This window comes from Rattus rattus, chromosome 16 (genome assembly GCF_011064425.1).
Source record: "Rattus rattus isolate New Zealand chromosome 16, Rrattus_CSIRO_v1, whole genome shotgun sequence".
NCBI classification, from domain to species: domain Eukaryota; kingdom Metazoa; phylum Chordata; class Mammalia; order Rodentia; family Muridae; genus Rattus; species Rattus rattus.
Window position 1 is genome coordinate 14,302,335 of NC_046169.1, and position 26,946 is coordinate 14,329,280.

At 51.7% G+C, this 26,946-nt stretch overlaps 1 pseudogene; it reads right to left on the minus strand.

Moving 5' to 3' along the window:
* The window catches only part of LOC116885879, a 44,042-nt pseudogene that overhangs the window by 8,624 nt on the left and 8,472 nt on the right, over positions 1–26,946 (minus strand).

Here is a 26,946-nt window from a genome sequence, read left to right on the forward strand (position 1 = left end):
GGGCTGCCAATTGCCAAAGCAAGGAGTTCCTCAGGGTGAAGATATCTACAGGAAGTGAGTTCCAAGGTGCATAAGTGGTAGGTCAGGACCTCTCCTGCTGTCTCCTCCAGCCCATTCTATGTTCAAAGCCTGGGCAGGCTCAGGACACCAGCACAGAGTGGGAGAGCTGTGCCCTTGTCAGGTGAAGTCCGAAGTGGCTCATCAATACTCTGGAGGGCACGGCCTGGCTTCAGAGCAGTGCTAGATGGCACAGTCCCAGATCTCCTGTCCTCAACCTGAGCTGTGCCCTGCAGACAAACACACATTCCACAGCAATGAGATCAGCTGGCCTCCAGCAGGGGCTGCTGGTGGACCTGTTCTCACTTGTGATGACAGTAGGTCAGATCACCACAGCTGGAGACCAAGGGGGTTGTGTCCTGGGGCCAGGTGGCCTGCTGCAGTCTCGAACTGTCTATGGCTTGGTATGCAGGAAGTGAGAGGAGCCCCAGGCCGGGCCAGTTCCTGCCCGCCCAGGGATGGCCACTCCACAGAGGAATTGGGGCCCATCCTCAGGTGGCCCCCAGGCTATTTTAGAAATGTGAAACCTGAGGATCTGTCTTGTCAGTTAATAATAGCCATTTCCTTCAAGGCTCTTCAGGGCCCCACCCCTTGGCCTGTAGTCTGACCCTGCTCTAGACCAGGACCCCCAGTAGTTTCATGCTCCGTGTATAGCTGGTTCTCTAACATCCTGTGGCCATCTTGCCCACTTGGAAAATGGTCCTGAACCAACACTGGGCTCCACACATCTCTAGAGGCCTTGTGGCAGGCAGCCCACTATCTATTGAAGGTCCAAGACTCTAGCCTTACCCCTTATAACAGGACAGTGGTGGGCCACAGTGATGGCCTCTCTTGGAACCCAACTCTGTCTTACTGGTTTGTATTGTCCTCATGACTAGGAACCTTGCTTGGTCCAGAGCTCTGAGCCGCTCAAAGCTGAGGAACTCTGCCCAGCAGAGTGTCCACACCCTCTCCGTGGCCCTACTGGACAGATGTTACCCAAGACCAGAGCCTTGCCACAGGGTTCTATCTTTAACTTTGGGGCAGCCATTTCCCTTCTATTCCGAGAGGAGAAATTCCAGTGCGCTCTGGGTTCAAAGGATTCCAGAAGATGAATCTACCAGAACAAGTCTGGCCTTCGCCACAGGTCTGAAACATGGCTATCACTGGGTCCCATAAAGGTCGGGGAGGCACGAGGAGGCAGAGGATCTGGGACTGTGCTCAACCAGAGTGGATTCTCAAGAGGCCCACTACTGGCTGATGTGTATGTGTGTCTTACAGCCTGGGTTAGACTGTCACTCTACCTTCTTACCCCCTCGCCTAGCCCACACCCCTGCCAACCTTCCTGGCCCCCACTTCTATATGCCTAGTGTTTTTCCGCTGTAGGCATTTGTACCCACTGTCTGCCATCTGCTTGTTGTGCACATCTCTCAGATTCATATGCCACCTGGTCGCTATCATTCAGGTCTTAGCAATCGGTCGGTGCTTTCCCTGACTTCCTGGTCAGCAGCAGCCCTGCCTCTACCCTGGGTCCCCACATCCTGTTTTAGGGTGAGCCTCACATCTAGGATGATTTTTGCCTGTTGCCTTTCTTACCTCCCAATCCCATTTGGTTCTTTTTCCTCCTCAGTCTCTTTCAGGGCTCTACCTGTCCCCTGTCATATGCTAGGAGTAAAGAACTTGTTTGGTGAATGAGTGAATGAATGAATGAATGAATGAACGAATGAGTGAGTGAGTGATGTGTGAGTGAGAAAGAACCCTTTCCCCTGATGCAGGTGAGGGTCTGTCTGCCCTGATTTCTTTTGCATGTGTACTTGCACGTGTGTTCGTGTGTGTGTGTGTGTGTGTGTGTGTGTGTGTGTGAGTGTGTGTGAGAGCGTGTATATGTGTGTGTTTGTGAGTGTGTGAGTATGTGTGTGAGTGAGAGTGTGTATGTGTGAGAGTGTGTGTGACGCTGTGTGTATGTGTGTGTGTGTGTGTGTGTGTGTGTATGTATGTTCCAGCAGATAAATTCATGTGAGGCCAGAGGACAATCTTACATGTCGTTCCTCAAACACTGTCCACTTTTTCTTTGCTTAGTTTTTTGAGACAGAACTCTCAGTGGCCTGAAGCTTGCTGATTTGGCTAGGCTGGCCGGAAGCCACAGAGACTTGCTTGTCTCTGCCTCCCCAGAGTTGGGAGCAGAGTGCATGCCACACCACACTTGGTTTGTAACATGGGTGCTGGAAAGGCAATTTTAGGTTCTCATCTTAGAGAACAGGCACTTAAATAACTGAAGGGTAAGCCCTGCCCTAGGGGGTCTTTGCGCTTTTGAGTCTTAGGTATGCAAACTGGCTTTAAGACCATTTAAAAGATTGAATTGGGTTTTACACACACACACACACACACACACACACACACACACACACACACACACACCACGTTTTTACTTACGGACCATTTGCATTGTTGTACAAACAGAAGTTCTTGCCCGTTGAACACTGGCTGCCCATCCCCCAGCCTCTGGTTCCCATGCTACTTTCTATCCATTACTCAAACTCCCCTGCGGACAAGTAGAATCAGGTGGCAATGGTCCTCCCATATCTGGCTTATTTTTGCCAAATATCACTTCCTCAGATCCACTCCTGCTGGAACATGTGTCTAGGGATTCTCCTGAGACTCCATTCTAACGCCAACTCATCCATTCAAAGCCTTTTCCAGTCCTCCCCACAGTGTCCCCGCCCTCCAACAGAAAGTCAGTGTCCTGAGGCTGACCTCTGAACCAGTCGGCCTGTGTTCAGGTCTCATCACTGCATCACCGCCTGTGTGACCACAGACAAACTTTCCAACCTCTCCATGCATCTTCAAATGCAGAATGGACATGGCACCTGCCTCAGGGCTACTAGTGGGCCAATGGCTGAGGAAGAGCAGAGATACTCCTTGTCATCCGGAATAGGCTGCTGGTGTCACCACATGTGACCAATGTAGTGGGATCTGGGTTTTTCCAGAATGGTAGGACCTGGGTTCGAGGAGAAAAAAAAAAGTGGTAAAGATGAAATTTGTTCCAAGTCAGGCATTTCTCAGAACTGTCCTCCACCCTGTCCCTGTGGCCATGGCAATGTGTGACCAGAGGTGACCGTTGTCCTCACAGGTCTGGGTGGAAAGTGCAAACACATGTGTGTTCTAAGGAAAGGCTAGGACAGAGCTCTAACCCTTTCCCCTGAGGCAGGTGAGGGTCTGTCTGTCCCTTCATCACGGGGTGTTAGGACTGGTCTGCAGGAAGAGGGAATGAGACAATCAAGTGCCCACCTAGGCCAGGACATCTGTGGCGGCGATGCCCCACTGTGAGCTTTTACTGAGAGAACTTGTAAAACAGTAAGACAGGGATTTCCCTGGACACAGAATCACCTAGGCAAACCAATCGATGGTCCCTAGGCATCTGTGTATCTCAGCCCACATCACCACCATCCTCAGAACTGAGGTTACCGGCTCACATTACCATTTTACCTGAGTGCCGAAGTCTCAACTCGGTTGCCATGTTTCTGTGGCAAGACTTTACTGACTAACCTGTCTCTCTTACCTTTACTTTTATTTTATAAACTAACTTTTATATATACGTGTGTGTCATCCACTTCAGTCATTTTGAGACAGAAACTATCACCGGCTTGGTACCACCAAGTAAGTCTGTTGTGATGTCTAACCAACCTGAAGGATCTACTTGTCTCTGCCTCCCCAGCTCTGGGATCACAAGTCTACACCATTGCACTGGACTTATACTTGGATCCAGTGGCTTGAACTCAGGTCTTCACGCTTGTGTGGCAAGCACTACACTGACTGAATTATCTTGGTCCTAGTGTCTTGTAAAATTTCATGAAGATGTTTAATTCAGGCCAGGGAGGTTGCTCAACGGGCAACGGCACTTCCTGTCTAACCTGATGGCCATCCGTGTTCAAGCTCTGGAACCAGAAGAGTCGAAACAGAGAATTAACTACCGCAGGTGGCCTATGGCACCCACACTCCTCCCACTCGTGATAACAATAAATGCAAAAAAAAAATGCCGGGCTCTGTATAAAGAGCCCACACATCGCCAGCTCCCATAATGCACTGACCTCTACTTCCTGCCTCCTTCCTAGTTCTTCTGGAGAAAGACCCTCCCTGCCATTTCTAGAATCACCTGCTGGGCCAGCATCTGTCTTTATGCTTTCTATAAAGAGAATCTCATAGCGTACATGCTGCCTCGCCTCGGCACCATCCCCGCTGCCCGCAACAGGTACAACGTATTCCCTCCGTTCGCACATTGATGGATCGCGGTTGTTTCCTTATTCGAGCCTGGAGCAGGAGCTCCTGCGGGCGCACACACCCACACACGTACACAGCACGAGCTCCTGCGGGCGCACACGCCCGCACACGTACACAGCACGCGCTCCTGCGGGCGCACACACCCGCACACGTCTGTGGGTGCGCGCTTCCGTGGGTTCATCCTCGGTTCCTGCTTCTGCTTAACTTCCGGCTTTATTCCATCAGCCAAAGGAGGGTTCCTGCTCCCACGCCTGTTCTTGCCTGTTTTCGTTTTAGCCATCGTGGGTGCATGATTGTCTGGCTGGGGTTCCCAGGGGGATGTTTTGGAATTTATACATTTTTTTTCCTAGAACCATTTTACTTGTGTAGAAAACTTGAGCAGGAAGCGTCAAAAATGCTCTTGTCTATCCCCATACAAACAAGATTCTTTCCTGTCCAGAGTTTGCAATACACTGTAAGAGTAATGAATTGTTCCAATATATTGTTGCTGGCTGTGGTCGATCACTTTGTAATCCCAGCACAACTGAGGCCAGGAGATCTGAGTTTGAGGCCAGCCTGGGCTGTATAGCAAGGCCCTGTCTCATTCTGTAAAACAATGATGCCGGGTCTGTACCTGCAGAGTGTTTGCCTAGAGTGCAGGAAGCCCTGGGTTACACTCCTGGGACCACCTAAACTAGACATGGCGGTGCAGGCCTGCAGCCCCAGCAGGTGGAAGAAGGAACGGCAAGAATTTAGATGACTTTCTCACACCATTGTGTGCACTGCTGGCTACAGCATGGTTCAAACTGCACGGTGTGTCCCACGTTCCCCTCCCTCTGACTGTCTCCAAGAGACTTGGAAATACAAACCAAGAGAGGGGGAGAGATGAGTCAATGGCGGAGAGCCCCTGCTGCTCTTGCAGAGGATCCAAACTCAATTCCCAGTACCCACATCTGACAGCTCACAACCACCCATAATTCCAGCTTCAGAGGATTCAATGCTTTCGTCCAGCCCCCACCAGAACTTACACACACACACACACACACACACACACACGCATACACACACACGCACATGCACACACTCACACGCACACATGCACACACACACGCACACACACGCATACGCACACACGCACATGCACACACTCACACGCACACATGCACATACACACATGCACCCGCACACACACTTCACACACATGCACACGCACACACACACTTCACACACATGCACATGCACACACATACACACACGCACGCACGTGCACAAGCATACACACATACACACACGCGCACACACACGCACACATGCACACGCACACACACATGCACACACACACACACGCACACATATACATAGATAAAATTAAAAATGCAAATCAGACTGTCACTTCCCTGTTCTAAGTATCGATTGATCTATTTATACATCCAATAAAAGTCGATGCTGGGGGCTGGAGAGATGGCTCAGCGGTTAAGAGCACTGACTGCTCTTCTAGTGGTCCTGGGTTCAATTCCCTGCAACCACATGGTGGCTCACAACCATCTTCTAGTGTGTCTGAAGACAGCTATAGTGTTCTCATATACACATAATAAACAAATAATTCTTTGGAAAAATGTCAATGCTCACTTCGTATTTGTTAGGTTCTGTCTACCACCACAGTCACTGAGATGGTGTGTCCTTGCTGTCCAGAAACTTATATACAGCGACAGTGACTAACACATAGACAAATGAGCAGGCTTCGAGGTGGCTGCTCTGCGAGATGCAGGGTAGTAAAGATCACGGGAATAGCTTGAAAGGGTGTCTGTGGTCTCCAGGGCAACTGGAGGACAGCAAGGAGCTGCCAGACTGTAGTGATTCCTTGGTTCTCATTATGCTATATGTTTCTTTTTTTTCTTTTCTCTTTTCTTTCTAAAAACAGTGCATATTTATTTATTTTGTGTGAGGGGTGTGGTGTGCTATTCACATGTAGAAGCCAGAGGATAACTTGTAGAAACCAGTTCTCTCCACAATGTAAATTTTGAGGATTCAATTTATGTTGTCAGGCTTGGTGGTAAATACCCTTATATACTGAGTCATTCACTAACCCCAGGGACTCGCACATGCTAGGCCTCTACCACTGAGCCACACCCCACCCCTCACTGGGGGATTCTAGGCAGGGGCTCTACCACTGAGCCACGCCCCCAGCCCCTCACTGGTGATTTTAGGCAGGGGCTCTACCACTGAGCCACGCCCCCAGCCCCTCACTGGTGATTTTAGGCAGGGGCTCTACCACTGAGCCACGCCCCCAGCCCCTCACTGGGGCTCTACCACTGAGCCACACCCCAGCCCCTCACTGGGGGATTCTAGGCAGGGACTCTACCACTGAGCCACACTCCAGCCCCTCACTGGGGGATTCTAGGCAGGGGCTCTACCACTGAGCCACGCCCCAGCCCCTCACTGGGGGATTCTAGGCAGGTACTCTACCACTGAGCCACGCCCCCAGCCCCTCACTGGGGGATTCTAGGCAGGGGCTCTACCACTGAGCCACACCCCACCCCTCACTGGGGGATTCTAGGCAGGGGCTCTACCCCTGAGCCACGCCCTCAGCCCTTCACTGGGGGGATTCTAGGCAGGGGCTCTACCACTGAGCCACGCCCCCAGCCCCTCACTGGGGGATTCTAGGCAGGGGCTCTACCACTGAGCCACACCCCAGCCCCTCACTGGGGGATTCTAGGCAGGTGCTCTACCACTGAGCTATACCATTAATCCCCCACTGGAAATTCTAGTCAGGGTTGCCAATACTAAGCTCTATCCCTCCTAGTCTTCTTTTTTACTTCTTGACACAGGGTGTAGTGGTTTGAATGAAAATGGCCTCTATAGGCTCACATGTTGGAATACTTGGCCTTCGGTGAATGAAAGTATTTGGGAAGGATTAGGAGGTGTGGCCTTGTTGGAGCAGGTGTGTCACCTAGAGGTGTCTAAGGTTTTAAAAGATCTTATAGCATTGTTCCTCTCTCTGTGTCTCCTGCTTCTACATCAGTATGTGAACTCAGAGGACCATGCCTTCACTGTCACCATGGACTCTAGCCCTCTGGAATCATAAGCCCAATTAAATGCTTTCTCTTATAAGTTATATTGGTCATGGTGTTTCATCACAGCAATAAGACTCTAAGGCCAGGGGTTGGGGATTTAGCTCAGCGGTAGAGCGCTTGCCTAGGAAGCACAAGGCCCTGGGTTCGGTCCCCAGCTCTGAAAAAAAAGAACCAAAAAAAAAAAAAAAAAAAGACTCTAAGGCCCAAAGTCTCACTAAGTTCCCCAGGCCAGGCTTAGATTACTAGGTAGCCCAGGCTGGCCTTGAATTTGAGATCATCTTACCTCAGGCTCCCGAGTAGCTCCTTATGACATGCCTAAGCCACCAGGCCTAGCTAATGGGTGATTCTGCTGAATCCTCCTATCCGAAGATCTCTCAGCACTCTGAGAAAATACATGACAAAACAACTTAAAGGAAAAAACAAAAGATGTTTTCTTGGCTCATGGTCTCAGGGAACTCAGTCCATGCCTTTGTTCTGGTGATAAGGTAAGACGTTATGGTGGTGGATGGGAATGTGTTAGAAGCGGCTCGCCTTGTGGACAATAGGGAGAGAAACATTTTTTCCAAAGGTCTCTTTCCAATGACCCTTTCATTCATCAAAGCCTCCTTCAAAAATTTCTGCTACCTCCCAGAACAACCCCAGTCTCTGGGGACTGAGCCTGGAAGGACCGCCCATCTTCACAGCATGTTGGTATTTTGCTTTGATCATGGGGATGGGGATGGGGAGCAGACTGGGCATGGCCTACAAGGGCTTTGTTCTCCATGGTGGGTTGTTGGGGTTCTGTGGGGACTACTGTTCATTGTATTTTGGTGCTAGATACTCCTCATATTGCTTCTTGTGGGGGATCAAGGGCTGCTCCAGGCTCCCACGAGGGGCATTTCTTGTGGGCCTACTACTACTGTGGGTCCCCACGGGTGCAATCCATATCTTATGACTGGAGAGGGTCTCAGGCCCACGGCACAAAGGAGCTTCTTCATAGCATGAGTGTTGGTTATAGGAAGTGAGCCCCTGGCCTCCAGCTTACCAGGTGTGCCTGGCAGGGTGCCCGCTCCACCTGTAGAGAGAGCATGGCCCCTAGCTAATGCTTTCTCTGGCTGGGTTTGGGAGCAGGTAGTGCCAGGTAAGAGCCCTGCCCTGCGGGGTGCATTGCACGGCAGGAGCCGAATCTTTCTGCTTGAGTCTCCTGACTGGTTCTTGTTTTGAAATCCCGCCTCGCTCAGCTATGTTGCTTTCTGGAGTCTAGCTGTGTTTTGGGAGTGAGGCGCCCAGGAAAAGAGTGTGTGTCCAGACTGGGCGTGTCTGGACATCTCTGCCTCGGGGTTCTCATATGGAGGGATGCTAATGGGACGAGGACTCTGTGTGTGTGAGCGCGTGTGTGAGGGGACATGCATGTCTGTCTGCACGGGTGTGCAGGCAGGAGATCAACGTTGGGTACGGTTCCTCTGGCTAGGGTTGAGAGTGGGCAGTGTCAGGTAAGAGCTCTGGGTGACTTTGGAGACAGGGATCTCTGATTCAGCTGTGCTAATTGGCCTGGGATCTTCCTCCCTTTTGGCCCCTCAGGACTCTGATCATAAGAGAGTGCTACCACACTGGCTTTGTATGTGAGTGCCTGGGATCAACGCTCGTGGCTTTATTAGCAGGGTCCATCTTCCTCTATTCTTCGCTTTGCTCTTTCAGATATGGTCTCCCTGTTAAGCCTGAACTGATCTCAGACTTACAGCCTAGGGTAGCCTCAACTTTCCTGCCTTGGCCTCCCACATGCTAGGATTACAAGTATGAGCTACTACATTTGATGGACCAAGACTCCCCGGCCCCAAGATCTTCAGTCCCTAGGAGAACCCAGGGGTTCTCTCCCTCTTGCCTAGGAGACTGGGACATGTCCTAAATCTGGTCTTGATTCCAGTTTTGCACGAGCCCTTGGTGGAACCTAAGGAGCCTGGGTTCAGGTCCTGGAAAGCAACCATTGATCTGGAACTCGGCAGAGAAAATAGGTGGCTTTGGTGGCTACACAGGTACAGGGTTTTCAGGAAAGTGAATGGGATCTATTCAGGGTAGCCTGCTCAGGATGGCTGGGAGAGCCTTTTTCCTCCTGTGAGGGTCCTGTCTGCCCTGACCTCATCCCCGAGAGGTGCTTAGCCAACCTGGCCCATTTCCAGGGAAGGCACCGTTCTGCAGCTCCCACCGTTACAGTGGCTCAGCTGTCCACTGAGCTCCACTCCTTAGGACTCTCTCTGGAAGACTGACGAGCCCACATGCAGGCTGTGAGAATCACACCCCAAGACCACCGCCCAGTAAAATCCACAGGGCAAGAAAGGCTAAGCGGTGAGTTTTCTCTCCTGTGGGAAAGCCAGGGTTCCATGGACCTACTTGGCCTGATCCTCGTGGCTGAGGGTCTGTGGTGGCTTGCTTTCTGGCCCACTTTTGCTGCCCTGCACCTCATCCTCCCTTAAAGATTTTGCTTGGCATCTGCCCCAAGACTACTCTTGGGTATCTAGGGCAGGATACCTCCCAGCTTCCTAAGTGGGAGGGAATCCTTTGGTTCTCCTAGAGACTGGATCTTGAGGGGGAGGAAGGCCTTGTTCTAGCAGGCAGTTCCTTCAATCCCAGCACTTGGGAAGCTGAAATGAGAGGGTTACTGCGAGTTCAAGGCCTCCATGGGCTGTGCGGTGAGTTTAAGGCTACTGTTGGCTGCATCGTGAGATCTGTCTCAAAACAAAACAGAAACAAGCAGGCAAGCAAACGAACAAACAAAATTTAAAAGAAATGAAAACTTTGATAATTCATGCCTTCTACCCCAACCCCATCCTCTGTAAAACTGTATTCCCTCCCCCCAACCACTAGCCTCTGTAATATTCTGTCCTCATAATTCTGTAATGCTCTGTTCTCACAATTCATAAGCTGGGATCCTAAGACCCCAGTGTGGCAGAAAGGTCATTGCAGGTGTATTTGGTTTAAATGGTGTGTGCAGTGTCCCGATTAAAAAAGGGAAAATTTGTGTGTAGACAGGGTTGGGTGGGGGCACTTGGAATGAGTCCTTGCAGAGGGAGGGGAGACAGGAGTCCAGCATCCAGCTGACTCATGGGGTGGAGCCGTCACCTCTGAAGTGGGAGAGCCTTTGCTCCTGACACCTCCCTTTCTAATACCCGGGGTTCCTGTGTCCGGGCTGAGCCCTTCCCTCTTCCTGAAGATACTTATCTTAACCTAGCATCCAGGACTGCTCAGGGCAACAGCAAGGAGACCCACCCTACCTCCCAGAGAATGGTCTCTCAGCAGGGGCAGCCAGCTCAGCGACATCCAGCCCTCCCTCTGCCAGGGATGCCCCTGTCTCTCTCGAGGGCCAGGCCCTCTGGGTCTTAGGCCTCTTTTTGTACACATTGGGAAGCTGGAACCAAGCTGGAAGGGTAGGAAGGACATGCCCGAGCTCCTCAGCGGCCATGACTGACGGAGAGTCATGCTTTCTCCTCTCCTGTCTGCCGTTTTCTACAGCCAAGTCCTGAGACTTGACCCATCCTGTAGTCTGTGGCCAGGTCTGAGTGAGGCCCTACTGCTGCCATAGCTGTTATAGGAGTCCTTTCAGAGTCTCAGACCCACCTTTGTGTCCTTGTGATGATCTGCTCAGAGCTACAATGTGGGGTCACACACAATGTGACATCTTTGCCAGCTCTGGATACCACAGGGGCATCCATCGAAGGTCACAAGCTCCCTGTGGCAGGGAAATTGACGTCCCAAGAGCCATAGAAGAGATAAGATAAAGCACCCCGCCATTCATGGCAGAGGTTAGGCTTCCTAGACTCTCAGGGTCTGGTGCTCCATACCCGGGAAGGTAGAGGGCCTATTGGCCTTGGAGCGCTGTGAGAGGCCAGGACCAACGACCCCTCTTGAAGGCCTATTTTCAGTGTCCAGAGGTCTGACTTGTCAGCAAGGACTGCCTGCCTTGGACTTCACTGGGTTTGGATGTCATCCCCATGGGGACCAGAGCCCGATAGCTTCAGGGACAAGAGCTGTCCATAGAGACCTGTGAGAGGAGCCCGAAGTGGCCAGGAACACACAGATGGACAAGTCAGGAGTTGTGCTTAGAGAACATAGAGACAGACCGACACCTGGGCAAGGAGGGGAAGAGAATCCAGCAGGAGGCCCAGCAAAGGAACTGGAAACGTTTTCTTTCCATCCCTTGGTGTCGTATTAGGTTGTTTTCAGTTGCCTATCCTGATATATCATAGGCTGGGTGAGTTATAAAGAAAAGAGGTTTACCTCCGATCAGAGTTTTGGCTTGAGCTAGTCTAGGATACTCGAACAGGGAGTCCCCATGCATATCTGTTTCCCCCTCCCCAGTGCTGGGATAACAAGCACACAGTACCAAGCCTAACATTTCTCTGTGGGTGCGGGGACCCAAGCTCACGGCCTCATGCTTTCTCAGCAAGTACTTTACCAGCTGAGCTATACACCCAGCCCTTGACAACCTTCACGTGGGCAGAGTCCTGAGGTGGCTCAGGGCGTCACAGGATGGAAGAGGACGTGTGACGTGTGCGTGTACACACGTATGCGTGCTTGTCCTTTCCGTGGCTCTCTGTTCTCAGGATTCTGTCACAGGGCTCCACCTTGATAACACCAAGGCCTAGCAACTCCCTGAAGCCCTATCTCCAGTCATGCCTGTGGGCCTCTGTCATTGAGTTCCAGACAGGACAGATGCCAGACCTTGCTGACACCTCCTCAATTTCTCTCTCTTGGTTGGAGTCCTGTGAGTGGCACTGATTGGAAAGTTAATTCTCATCGATGGCAGTGGCGATGGTAACAGCTACTTACTGCTTCCTCTGCTCTGGTCCATGTGAATTTCCGGGTGTGTTTTCTCGTTGACTTAATGAATTAGACATGCTATCTTCCCATTTCACAGAGGACAAACTGGGACCCCCAAGATACTACTTGCTCGGGCCATGTGTTGGCTATGGGGCTCTGGGATCCCCAGAGGTCTGCCACTCCCTGTAACGATCATTATTGACAGCCAACTTGACAAGATCTAGAGTCACCTAGGAGCCCAGTCCTTGGCCATGTCTGTGAGGGACATTTTAAAGTGGGTTAACTAAGATGGAAAGACCCACCCTGAGTGTGGACAGCACTATCTCTTGACTGGAGTCCTGGACTGAATAAAAAGGAGGAAGTGAGCAGAGCACCAGTCCCCATCTCTGTTTCCTGACGGTGGATGTGATGTGTGAGCTCCTGCTGCTGACCCTTCCCTGCCATGGTGGACCTTAGAACTGTAATGCAAAACAAGCCCAACTGGAATGAGACCAACTGCACTGACCGCTGTTGTCCTGTGCGTTCATATCCAGTGCTGTCGTGGTACTGACTTCATCGCACTTGCCTGGCCATGCAGAGCGCCCCAACTCCCTCCACTGCCTTTTTGGGACTCTCTCTGGTGGAGAGTTAGGAGTTGTTGCTGAGCATGCCCAGTGGTCCCATGAAGAAACAAATGGCCTCACAGGATATTCTCTGCTGGGCCTTGGCACAGAGAAGCTCAGTCCCTGTGGCCTCCCTGACACTTGGCTCCTTGTGTGTCTATCTTGGGGGTCGCTGTTCTCATCCAGGCTGACCAGACCCTTCTTGGCCTGTCCAACTTCTTCTGTTACAGAGGCCTACGTAGACCCTGCTTCCAGTCCTGCAAGGACCTCCTCCTCTACACCCCCTCCATAGGTGGAGCCCACCTTGTAGAGACATCTGTTTCCTGTTCTTTAAGAAAAGGCTGTGGCCCCTGCCCATGAGAGAAGCCTCATCTCTCACTCGTGCCAAATTGGACTCTGGCCCTTAGGGTGGAGTGACCAGGGAATGCTTGTTTGTCTCCACTGTGTCCTCCACAGGGGATTCCCACCTGTGGCTGGGCCTCCCCCGTGTCCATTGTCTTCTCAGGAGCAGGGCATGGGCTGGTGTGGCCTCTGTGGCCTCCTAGACTGTCAGGATTTATTTCTTTTCCTTCTGTGGAACCAATGACGGACCCTTCCAGGGCACTGATCGTGCTTTCCCCAGTCAGGACCTGGGTTACGTGGTCCTCCCAGCAGGGCTTGGACACTTACCAAATGCTACAGAATTGGAGACTGAAGACCCAGAGAGGTGAATGCTGTGCCAGGGTCCCATGCAGCTATTAAAGTCTTTGCAATCAAGATGGGAAGGGCTTTTCATTTAATGCAAGCACCATGCTTGGGGCTGGGGAGATGAACTGCTTGCTGTGGAAGCATCAGGACCGGAGTCCATCCTTGGAATGCATGTAGGTATAGTAGGATAGTGGTGTACATTTGCTCTAATCCCAGCACTGGGGAAAAAGAGGTAGGAGGGATGCCTGGGGCCCATTGGCCAGCCAGTCTACCTTACAAGGAGCCCTAGTTCCCAGGAACAGACCCACTCCTGAGGAACCCAAAGTGGTCCTCTGCCACTCTACTCCTTGCAACATGTATATACAACATACAGGTCTATGCATGCGACCCCTTGACACCCTGCAGAACCACTGAGTCTGACCCAGCTTGGTACCAAGAATCCTTTTGGGGACAGGGAATAGCAACCTTCTGCAGTGAAGGACTACAGAGATGTGGGCCTAGAGGAGCTACTGCAGGCCCAAGTCCCTGTAGGTCATGGGCTCTGCCAGCCCTCTGGGCATAAAGGCCGAGCTCTATAGCTGGCAGCTCCCATTGCAGTTGGAGAGTTGACAGTCAGAGCCTCAACTTTGGCCAGGCTGCTGGGATAGACGGAGAGCCAATGTCCACCCCTCCACCCCTCACTGAGCTCTTGGGCATTGGATTCCAACCAACAAACAATTAAGGTGGCCTTGCCACTGTGACACATTCTGGGGCTGTTGTACGCAGGACGAGGGCGTTGCACTGAGAACCGAACAGGGAGGCCAAGACTATGAGCCGAGTGTTAGGCACTAGGCAGAGGTAAGCAGGAAGGGCCAGGAAGGGCTGGAGGGAGAACATCCCCGTCAGGACTGGGTAGATCTTGCTATGAGCTCTCAAGCACGGCACCCGGGAGCACTGGAAACTGGCTTTTGCATTTGATCGAATTTTAATCGATTCAAGATATAATTGTTGTGAGTCATGAGTAACTATCATTGTAACTGGAATGGTGCCTTTGATGACGGAATTTGGCAGATAAGGATGCTGGGGCTGCTTGCTACCCACCATCTACACACACATTCATTGATCTCCAAACTCACCTATCTACTCATTTCCCTCTGCACATATCCATTCATCCGCCAGTCATTCATCCACCACACAGCAACTAAACTTCCTAGCCACCATCCATCCACATATTTATCAATCCACACATTCACCCTTCCATGCACCTATCCATCCTTTTATCCATCCTCTTCTCCACCCATGCATCCATCTATCCATCTATCCATTCATGTAGCTGCCTGCCCCTCCATCTATTTGTGCATTCACCCATCTAGCCGCCCATCCTCAGACTCCAGAGAAACCTTGTTCCCATAGGTTCTGAGTCACATGCGTCTCGTAGCACACTATTGATCCCATTGCTTAGACAAGCAGTCTGCGTCTTCTAGCAGGGAAAGGACTTGCCAAAGCCTCACAGGTCTTTTAATACCGGTGTCTGTACTCTGTACTCTTGCCAGGAGGGCTGGTAACCTTCTCCACCTTCTCTCACTGGCTCATTGTTCCCCCAAGATGTCCCAGACCCTCCCCCCCATACTGCAGAAGCAACCATCTTTCCTTACAGCCCAAGCGCTAGGCTGGGTTCAGAGCAGGCCTGAAACTGCAAACCCAAGTCATCAGTGCAGAGAGCCCTTCTCCCTCCAGGCTGTGCCCTGACCTGCAGGAAAGACAGCAACAATCGGATGTGCAGCCAGGAATTCCTGGGACTAAGAAGGGGGTGGGCTGGGCCTGGGTGAGCAGGGGCCTGAGGCTGCGATAGGGAGTGAGGGGGCTGACTGGCATGCCCTAGCTTGCTTTGCAGATGCCTGGCCAGGCAGCCTCCCTCCAGCTCCAACACGCTGCCTCCTGTCTGTGCCTCCTTCCTCCCGTGTGTTCAGGATGAGCACTGCCCTGAGTGTAGCCAGAGAGACCTCCCATCCTGCATCCCTATCTTCTGGCTTCACCTTCTTCATTTCATTTCCGGGGGTGGGGAGAGGAGCTTAGCCAGTTAACCAGTCCTGAGGCTCCCCCGACCTATAGTCCCTGGGGCTATTCTGCTTCCCTTCAAGGCACCAGCGACGCTCAGGGAGACCATACTCTCCCAGCCTCCACTTTCTCTTCTATTTCCAGTAACGTCCTGGCATCACCAGGCCACACAGACCCTCCTATGGTCTGGGCTCCCCCTTTTCCAGGCTTATTCTGGTGGTGTCCTTCCTCCTCTTCTCTGACCTTATTTAAATGCCACTTCCTCTGGAAGATGGGGACCACAAGGGTAGGCAGTGGGAGCCACAGCGGGCTCTGGGTAATGGCGGAAACGTAAGTGTGTTCACAAAAGAAGTACATGCTCCCACCATGGTGCCTCATGATGCCCGGGTTACACCTTCCTAGGGAAGTCAGTGTCTGCAGGGATCCACATTTTGTCCCAGACACTGCCTTGAGTTGATGGTCTGTTGTCCTCCTTTCCAAGGACACTGGCCTTCCCTTCCTTCCTCCTCTTCCAGCTATACCCCAGGCTCACCGCCTTCTTTGCGTCCTTCTCCTCAACTGAGGTTTTACTCGTGGTCAAAGTTGCGTTTCCAGGGTGCAGACACAAGGATAATTAATGAGCTTAGCTTGAAGTTGACATTCCAGGGTGATGTTGCCATCTACAAATGTGTTGGGCCACCTTCCTGTCACCCTCCGGAAACCAGCTTTGGGTTTTTTTTTCTGAGGCTTCCCCTCAATGCCTGGCTTGGGTACCATCATCTCCTGTGATGTCCTACTGACTTGGCATGCGATCGTATGGACTGTGCTGTGATGGCCTGCGACTCCGGGGATCTGAGGCGCTGCGGTGGTCGGCTGTGTCCACACTGCAGATTCAGATCAAAGCAGAGGGGCTGTGGGCAGCTCCAGTGGTCCCCATCATAGAGTCATGGCTAGCTGGCCACAGAACACCAAAGGCCTTGAGATGCCACATTTGCTCGCCCTGGTGGACAGTGGTGAGGCGCTGAGAGGACGGTGTACTCTTGAGGTCACCGTCTCACCACAAAACCGCTTGTCACACATGAAACAGTGGGTTAAGAATTTCCTCTTCTATTTTTACTGTGGAATTTGCCCTGGCAAAGAGCATCTGGTTTAGGAAAAAAAGGGCTCTTTGGAGCAACTTGGCTGAAGATGAAAGGGGGTCGGGCCTGGGCCGTCTCAGTGGCATGCTCTTACTGGGTCCCTGGCCTCCTCAGCTGTGAGGCCGACAAGGGATCAAAAACCTCATTATCGCCTGTTTTTTATTAAGCAGTTAACCATTAAGAAAGCTGTGGCATAGGGGCCAGGGGCCACTCATACCCTTTGTAATCCCATTCCTGAGCCTTTGTTTGGCGATCCTGGGAGGTACAGTCAGGAGCCGGGTTAAGATGGAGGCTGCTGTGGGCTCCTCTGCTCCCTGAGTAGGGAGAGAAAAGGAATTGCCCGTGCTGGGCAGTGCCTCATCGCCTCCGAGGTTGAGCCTCTGCCACGGGTCACCACTGAGCTACCGTTGGCCAGCGGGAGAGAACGCAGGGCCCGTTACGAGACAGATGTGAATAGCTTCTTGTGTACTCCCAGGGTCTCTGCTGAGATGTGCCTGAGGCTGCTCTAAGACTGGCCATTGCCTAGAGGATATGAGGCCCCTAGAAAGTCCCAAGGCTCTGCATATACATTGAGGTAGACCACATCACTCCTAGGCAAACCCCTCCACTATGCGCTGTCCCATGGGTCCTAGGTGTCTGTTCTCTAGAAAAGTGCTGTATGGGCTTATTAGACTCACAGGAACAGCCCGGGAATATGAGTGGATGGCACTTCTCTGAAAAGCCCAGACTGTCTTGGAGAGAAAGAGACCATTGCCTTCAGAAGGGAATGAGGGAAGAGTTGCCAGACCTAGGTGGGTGCAGAGAAGATCCCTTTCCAGAGCATGGGAGCCATGGGTGATGGGGGCCTTGCTGTCTCCCACACAGAGGTCATTCAAGGTTCCATGAGCAGGATATTCTAAGAACAGAGACTGTTTGTGTGAGAGATGTGCATTTACTAGTGTGTGATACTGGGGCGGCTTCTCCATTGCCCTCATTTCTGCAGGACGTGCAGCTGCCACGGTGGACATGCTCTTCCCAATCAGAATGCCAGGGAGCTGAGGTCTGTGGACAGGGAGAGGCAGGGCACGCGCCCTCTAATACACATCGATTCACATTCACATCCAGAGTCGCTGCCGAAGCCTGCAGGGATGTGCTCAGCAGCTGCCAGCCTCCGTGTAAGAGCTGCAAGAGTCTGTGCGAGCCGCGCTACAAGTACTGCTCCTCAGAAGGGCGGTCTGTGGCAGAGAAGGAGGAGCTGAGCGTGTCCCTTACGCACACAGATGCGCATTTACGCACACCCTAGCACGCGTGTGCAAATACAGCATGATCCACGCAAGTGTGCACTACGATCTGCACATGCATCCACAGTCACCAACGTGCATATGCACGCACATACACGCACTAGCAAACCACATGATGACACATATGTCACCTCACACACATATAGGTTCATCCATACTCATGTGTGCCCTCGTGAACTAGCATAGCACATGGTTTACCCACGTGTATGCTTGTGTTCAATGCACACGGGCAGCCATAAACCACAATGCACCAGTCACATTTATGGGTATGTTTGTGCACTAGCAAACTATGCACATGCTAACACATATGCACACACATCACATGCTCACCCACACAGACGTGTATATATACACTGGCACATCACATCTGCGTGCTCACAGTTTGGGGGATGTGATGCTGCTGAAAGGAATCCCAGGCTCAGGATTTTGTGCTCAGTCCTTGACCACTCTGCAAAGATAGTGGTCAAAGAACTCAATGTGTTCATATGTGGAGGCCACTACCCAGCAGCTCTCAGGAGGCCGGGTGGAGGTATGAGGGCCTAGGCTCACTACAGTTAGAAGCTCATTGCATTTGTCTCTAAGTTGCTGACCACTCTGCAAACCAAGGCCAATGCATGTGTGGTGACCAGCTAAGGTGATTCCTGGAGTGTAGCATTCAGGCCACCTAGGAGCTGTCCAGGGTGACAGTGAGCTAAGCTGCCTCTTGAACCATGTACACAGGTCAATGTTAGTTCAGTGTGGCCCTGTGGTCCCTTGCCCTCCCACTTTGAGGGCTCCCACATGGTCACAATAATTGACCTGGAAACGGGAAGGTTCAGTGTCCACCCTCACTTCCCAGTGTGCTTTCTGCCCTCCTCTGTTGTGTCCACTGCATGCAGTGAGGCCTCCGCTGCCAGGAAGCCACCAAGACTCAGTCTCACTCAGGGATCTAACAGCCTCAGTCCCTGCTAGGAAGCGGAACTCACTCTTGACCTGGTGGCCGTAGCACACGCCTTTAATCTCAGTACTCAGGAGCCGGAGACAGGCAAGTCTGAGTTTGAGTCTGGTTTCCAGAGAGGAGAGACCAGGACAGCCAGAGTTACACAGGAAAAATTCAAATTCTAGTATTTTTCCTGGGTGTCCCTCCACTGTTCCCAGAGCCTAGCTACTTTTCTCACTGCCGTAACAAAATACCCAACAAAAAAGTCAATTTAGGAAGAATGGATTTATTCTCTGCCGAGAGAGAGAGAGAGAGAGAGAGAGAGAGAGAGAGAGAGAGAGAGAGAGAGAGAGATGCTAGGCTCAGCTTTTTCTCATTTTTATGTAATCCAAGACCCCAGCCTAGGATGGGTAAGACCCACATTTAGGATGAGTCTTACCACCTCAATTAGCTTAATCTAGAAACTTCCCCACAGATGTGTATAAAGACTTGTTTCCTGGATGATTCTAGATTCTGTCACAGTCTCTAAGCCCTGAGTCTCCACTGGGTCTTCTACAACAGCAGAGAGGTCACCACCACCTTCTAAGACCCATAGCCCTTTCTGTCACGTGGCTCAGCAGTCTGAATCCCGGGTCAGGAAGCTGGGAGTCTCTGGAGACTGGCCCTGAAGCCTTTGGTGACAGAAGACAGGAAGGAGGATGAGGAAACTGAGAAGTCATGGGGTCATGAATGGCTTCTGATCAAGTGTCAGCTCCTGAAGAAGATCTAGAAGGGTTCATGGGAAAACTCAAGGGATCAATGTGGGAACTCAGTGCCTTTGATCTTAGGGCTTGCCAACCTCAAGACGCCTTATGGGTCTGACCACCCGCTCCTTATGCTGAAGCAGCCTCAAGAGCAACCATCATGACAAAAACACTCTCTCGGGGCACCAGGATCTTCAGGTGCATAGAGTACAGTGGGGCAGGGTTCTCTGAACATCAAAGCCAATGCCATCTTCGTTAGAGTAGTGTGTCTACCCAGGAGCGACCCTAAGGATCAGGCTTGTTGATGCTCTCTGAGAAGGAGGACAGGGAAGGGCGTGATATCCTCACCTGAGACCACAGCCTCTGCCTCCAGCAGCTCTTCCCAACTGTGCGTTAACTCTGCTCTTGGTGCACAGTGTCAGGAGTGCTAAAGGACATACGGGGTGGGAGGTTAATGGAAGGGAGCACTCACGCTATCTGTGCCACGATGGGCGAGACTTTTCAATGTGTGGCTGCTTTGGGCTCACCCATGCTCCTGGAGATAAGCCCTCACCCGTAGGTAAGCCCTAGGAATGCACTAGTTCACTAGGCTTGGGAGGAATCCCATCTTTGGTCTGTTGCCAGTTGCTATGGGAGGCTTGTGTCACCAGGGAAAGTCACATGTCAGCAGCAGAGAGTTAACAGTCCAGTTACAGGAAGAGTGTCTCTAAATCAATGACAAAACGCAAGTGGAGGGCTGGGAGGCAAAGCAGGGAGAAAGTACAGAAGAGGAAGGTCAATGGAGTGCAAGGGAGTCTGGGAAACTTACATTTATTTTATGACTTACACCACTCACTCCTGTGGGTCCCAGGCACTACGTGTAAGACAGGGTGCATGGAGCATCCACAAGTGTGCCGTGGGGTGAGCGTCTATTCAGCACAGTGTAGGCATGGACACTCTCAGAGGCAGTAGCTTGGCCAGATCCCTCACTGTGACTGTGTATGCTTCTTGGCTCTGTGTTCAGGGCTACGTCTTATGAAGTTGCCCATGAGCCAGGAGGAGCGTTCACAGGTCATCCTCATGTTCCCGCCAACGGAAACGAAGGCCAGTTTTATTATCCTTAGTGCTGGGGAGATGGCTCAGTGGGAATGTCCTTGTTGCAAGTGGGAGAACCTAAATCCAGATGTTCTGACTCCAAGTAAAGAGGGGCGTGGCAGTGCGAACCACTCTGGGAAGGTGGGAATAAGAGGATGTCAGGGGTTGGCTGGGCAGTCAGTATAGCCAAAATGGTAAGCTCCAAATTCAGTGAGAGATCCTCAAAAACCAAACAGACAGACAGACAGGCAGACACAGACAGACAGACACTTAAATCGAGCAGTGATTGAGGAAAATGTCGCCTCTAGCCGCTCCACATGAATGCACAGGTGAGCACACGAGAACACACACACGCACACACACACACACACACACACACACACACACACACACACACACGTCTTTTTTAAAAAAGGAAAATTGTACTTTGACTCGAAGTTCTGGAAGGTTCCATCCACAGTTACTGTTGGGGCCTTGGGTCAGGCAGAGCAGTATGGTAGGAGCAAAGCACTTATTTTGTCTGGAAGACGGAGGAGAGAAGATGAAGGACCTGGAGGAGCCGCTAAACCCTTCCCTCACATCCCAAACAATGCAGCCTGCTCTCTAGGGACTGCTTTTCATAGCTTCACTCACTGCCAATGGCATCTTGCTGGTGACCACAGAGTCCATGGCATATGAGCTTTGGAGGACTCCCAAGATCCAAAGTAGAGTCCTGTATAATTCTGGGGGGAAAGGTTAAAAAAAAACTCAGTTGAAATATGTTCTAAGTCTGTCTGGAGGGAGCTGATTAAATCAGTCTTGTTCCTCTCAGCAAAGGAATACTATACAGGCTGTTAAAATAACAAGGGAACACTGGATGGATAAGGTGTATCGTGATGTTGTCTTAAATTCTACGTATATAGGTATGCATGCATTTACTTTGTGTGTATGTACATCTGTATGTTTGTATACTAGGATTGTGTGTGTGTGTTTGAGTGTGTGTATGAGTGTTTATGAGTGTGTGTGAGTGTATGTATGGAGTGTGTGGAATTTGTGTGTGAGTGTGTGGGGAGTGTGAGGTGTGGGTGGAGTGTGAGGTGTGGGTGTGGTGTGTGGTGTGGGTGGGTGTGGTGTGGTGTGTGTGGGTGTGTGTGTGGTGTGTGTGTGTGTGTGTGGTGTGTGTGTGTGGTGTGGGTGTGTGTGTGTGTGAGTGTGTGTGTGGTGTGTGTGTGTGTGTGAGAGGTGTGTGTGTGGTGTGTGTGTGTGGTGTGTGTGAGTGTGGTGAGTGTGTGTGTGTGGTGTGTGGGTGTGTGTGTGTGGTGGTGTGTGTATGTGTGTGTGTGGGTGTGTGTGGGTGGGGGGGTGTGTGGGGTGTGGTGTGTGAGGTGTGTGTGTGTGAGGTGTGTGTGGTGTGGTGTGTGAGGTGTGTGTGTGTGTGAGTGTGTGTGTGTGTGTGTGTGTGTGTGTGTGCGTGCTGAAGTACAAGCCCTGATGGCATTCTTCATCTGTCAGACATCGTTTTACTAAGGCATCTCTCTATTTGAGTGCGGAGGCAGAATCTCACTCTATGCTTCTGGCTGGCCTAGAACTGCTGAGGTCTGGGGATCTCGCCCGATTCTACCCTCAAGTGTTGGGATTATAGGGATGAGCCACCACTCCTAGTCTTTGAGACCTTGGCTTATAGAGAGGGCCGGGGAGGGGGGAGAGAGGTGGGAGGAAGGGAAAGAGAGAGACTGCATAAAGAAAGAACAGAACACATACCACGGCCAGCTGCTTTTGAGGGATACAGGAGTACACACATGGGAGACTGGGAGGGACTTGACATACACTATGTTACTGAATGGGGCACTTAGCAGGTTGTCTGCTAATCATCATCCAGGACTAGGGTTAGAGACACATGCCGTCATGTCCAGTTTCATGGGGGTGCTGGGGAATCCAAACCAAACACTTTACCAACAGCCATCACCCTAACTTGTTTTGGCTTGCCCCTGCTCTCGTGACATCTGGTTTCTTGGAATGAACTCCTAGAACATTCCTATGGGGGCTGCACGGTGCCAAGCTAGGGAGGTGAGCGGTCATGTCCCTGCAACCAGGACTCTTGTAGGTCCTGCCTCACCGTCCCCTTGTGCCTGTCATGCCCCTCACTGTTCCTAAGCCTGTGGCCCTATGACCAACATTAGTAGGACTTAGTGGACTAGTCCCTCACTGTGTCCCTCCCCTACCTGTCACCTGAAACGCTATCCCCACATGGCTGTAAAAGTCACCTTTCAACAAAGAGTCTATTTATCGCAGCTCAGTAGAGGAGCGTGGGGTGTGTGCCCAGGTGGGCTCTGCATCCAGGTGGGCCTGGGCTGGGTCCAGACCCAGCCGCTTTATAACCTGGGTGACCTTGGCCACCTCTCGCTTCTCTTAGCCTGTTTCCTTATCTGTTTCAAGGGAGCGGAATTCCCACCTGGCGAGGTTGTTGTGGGGTACGGATGAGATAGGAGGCCATAAAGTGCCCGCCAAGGGCTTGGCCTGCTGCTAGGGGGAGCGTGAGAGTGGCCTCTGTGGCATTGTTTGTGTGGGAGTCTTATCTGCCAGCGTATGTAGCATGGTTGCCTGGTCCATCTCTGTGTCCAGCTTAGTTAGGTAGGGGCCTGTGCGCTGAAGTCCACAATAACTCCGGGCAATTTGTGTGAGACTCAGTCCAAGTGTCCCAGCCCCCTTATTGGTTCTCCAAGGCTGGAGTACAGGGGGCTGGGTGGGTCCCCAGGAATGCAATCCATCTCCCCCAGCCCCTGAGGGACTTGATCTTCCGCTTGCGATAGGCCACCTGCAGCCTGCAGAGCCTGCCATGGGGCTGGGCTGTCAGCACCGGGAGGGGCCGCCTGTCCCCACAAGACCAGGCCTGTGCCTGGGGCCACATCCGGAATTTGATGGCAGAGCTTCCTCTTGGCCCTGTCTGCTCTTGTCCTGGAATGTCCCACCCTCCCGAAGCGGGAGGCTCTCCAGGGCCCTTTCCTGAGAGTCCCTGCTATGTGACACCAGGTCGAGGGGGCAGTCATATAACATGGGCCGCCCCCTCTCCCTGGGAAGGACAGTCCAGGAGATCAGCTAAAGTGCATGAAAGGTAAGCCGCCTGGCCGGAGGGGAAGGCTCTGGGAGCCTTCCGAGTCTAGGAGACTCTAGGTACAGTATCACCTTATCCCACCCTAAATAACTAACAGGAAAAAAAAAAAAGTCCCTTTGTGGCTGGTGTGATCTAGGGCTCATCAGAGAAGGGAGGATTGACACTTCCAGCCCCAGGCATGGGTCAGCAGGCAGAAGTCACAACACAGAAATAAACCTGCCCAAGGCCAAAGCAGTCTGCTGGGTTCCCAGAATGGCATGTTACCCTCAGGCAGCTCCGGGCTCTGGTGTGTGTTTGTGCTTGTATAACCCCCTCCCCCATCCCCTATGCCCCCTCTACCGGCACCATCCCCCACCCCCACCCCCCATCCCCCGAGATGGGGATGAAACCCAGGGCCTCAAGCACTCAGGGCACATGATCTGCCATCCCCACGACACGCAAGTAAGTCCCTTACTGGGGATTCTAGGCCACTGCTCTGCACTCTACCAGTGAGCTATTTCCCCGGACCTCTCGTGTACTTTTAATTTTGCAATAGGCTGGTCAGGCTTATTTGAAACTCCCTACATAGCCTAGGCTTGCCTTGAACTTGTGATCCTCCTACTTCAGCTTTCTGCAGCTGGAGTGGCAGGCACGCACCAAGAAGCCTAGAATAACTTTCTTTCTTTTATCCTGTACTGGATAATGCTACTGACCCCACTCAAAAGTTAGGAGGGCTAGCCAGAAGTCTGCCGGACACACAGGGAAATGGGCTCACAGCACAGTAGTTCCCTGGAGACTGTGGGGACATTCTAATATAGGGCCTCAGGAGACTGGCACCCACACTGTTGCTGAAAACCATGAGGGTTGGGGCTCTGTTCTGGGGAACTGCAGGGAGTGAAGGGATGCTAAGTTCCACTGGGGTTTTCCCTCTTTGCAATTGGATGCAAACCTGACCAGGACTATGGTTCAGACTTGAACAACTCACTTCAGGCCCTTTGCTCTCTGGGCCTCAGTTTCCCCATGAGTTGTTCTCAAGGGCTTTACTTTGCACAGCTCCTCCTACCAGGCAGTTAATACAGTATTGCACTGCAGCAGGACTCTGTTGCCCTGCCTCTCTTTGGAGGGAACTGTGCCTATCAGTCCCCCAGACCTCTGGTTTGCAGATAAGAATCGTTTATGGAGCCTTTACTCACGCCAAAGGCTTGTATGTGGGTTGGCAATGAGACTCTCCTTAGAACGTTTCAGGGATGCAGATTCTGGGGTCCACCCTTCCTAGTGACTATGCTGTGACCCACAGCTTGTGGAGGGCAGTGTTGCCTAGGGACATGACCCACCCTTGCATACGTTAGCGTGTCCAGGTTGCAAATGTGACTGAGAACCCAGTGACAAGTGACAGAGCAGGTCTCCAGGAAGATGGAATCACATGGAGGGGGCCCAGCCACACCTGTACTTTGTCTAAACTTAGGAGGTTGGAAATCACATTTAAATGGAAATCAAGCTTTTGTGTCACAGAAACCAATATGGGTATGGAATTTGCAAAAGAGAAAAAAAAAAGTTCCACCAAAGACCGGAACATTAACTATGTGAAGACTATGAGAAACAGGGGCGCTGGTTCAGTGCAGTGCGGGCAAGCATGAGGACCTGAGTTCAACCCCCGAACCCACACAGAAAGCCGGGCATGTGCGTCTGTACTCAGGGCTGGAGAAATGGACACAGGTGGATTCCTAGGGCCCGTGGGCCTCTCAACCCAGCCAAGTCAGCGAGCTCCAGGTTTAATGAGAGAGCTTGTCTCAAAAATTAAAATACAGAGCATTTGAGGAAGACATCCAATGTTGACCTTTGGCCTCCGTATGTGTGTGCACAGATGAGTACACTCAAGTACACATACACACAGACACAGACACACACACATGCACAGACACACACACACACAGACACACAGATACACAGACACACACACAAACACACACCCACAGACACACAGACACACGCGCACACACACACACACACACACACACACACACACACACACCTCAGTTTGAAAAGCCCATCACTAGGCCAGGCATAGTGGCACTCACCTGTAACCCTAACACTCATGTATCTGAGGCAGGAGGATTGCAAGGCCAAGGGTCAACCTGGGCTACAGAACAAGATTGCCTCTAGACAAAATAAAACCTAGCATGAGACTTCTTAGGTGAGGAGGCTAAGGCCCAGCATGAACACTTTCACATGTGCAGGAAAGGTGAGGAGAGGGGTCATTGTTCACATGCAGGCCCAGGTATGCTCTCTGCAGCGGGGGACATTAGCCTGAAGGACAAGGCTCAGCCACTTCTCCTCTTGGCCCACCCAGCAAGTTGCCTGACTCCAAGCCTCAGTTGCCTAAGGAGTTCTCTCCTCACCTGCCCATTCTTCTGACACATGGTAATGTCATTATTTAGGGCCTGCATAATGAACAATGAATTCCCATTGAGTTGTATAAATGCACTAACTCTGATGTGTGGATCAGTGATTTGGAGACCTAGGATGCACCCAGGTTTCCACCAGGCAGCTGAAGGGCTTCTTGTCAGCATCTGCTGACCTCTGACCCTTCAACCCCATACCTGCTAGCTTCCGTCACAGTATCCAGCCCCCAAAGGTTCAGCTTTGTTGTACCTATTCCAAGTGATAAATGATAGTTTATGCTCAACAAAACAAGACCTAGACTCACTATGGAAACAAATCTCAGAGCATGTCTGGGAAGGAGTTTCTGGCTTAAGTTAACGCAGTTGGGAAGATACACTCTAACTGTGGGCGGCACCATTCCCTAGGCTGGGCTCCTGGCCTGAACAAAAAGGAGAAAGTGAGCTGAGTACCAGCATTCATCTCTTTCTGCTTCCTGACTGCAGTTGCAGTACGACCAGTTACCTCACACTCTGACCATGTGTTTCTCCCATCACGATGGGCTGCACCTAAATAAACTTCACTTTCCTTCAGTTGCTTTCCCCAAGTATTTTGTCACAGCAATGAGACGGCTAAATCAGAAGGACGACCACTGGCAGATTGCTGGCATCTGGCTTTTCACTGTTAGGATAATGCAGATGTGGGCATCTCATACCTTTCTGAGTGTCGACATGCATGGACTTAGGTCCTTGGGTTTCCAGAGAGAACAGAGGGAACGCAAAAGGAAGGGAGCAGTTTGAGCTCTTGCCAGCCATAAAAGATAATCATCTCATTCCCCAGATGAGCAGTCTTCCCTTTAAGAAGAGCACGAGGAGA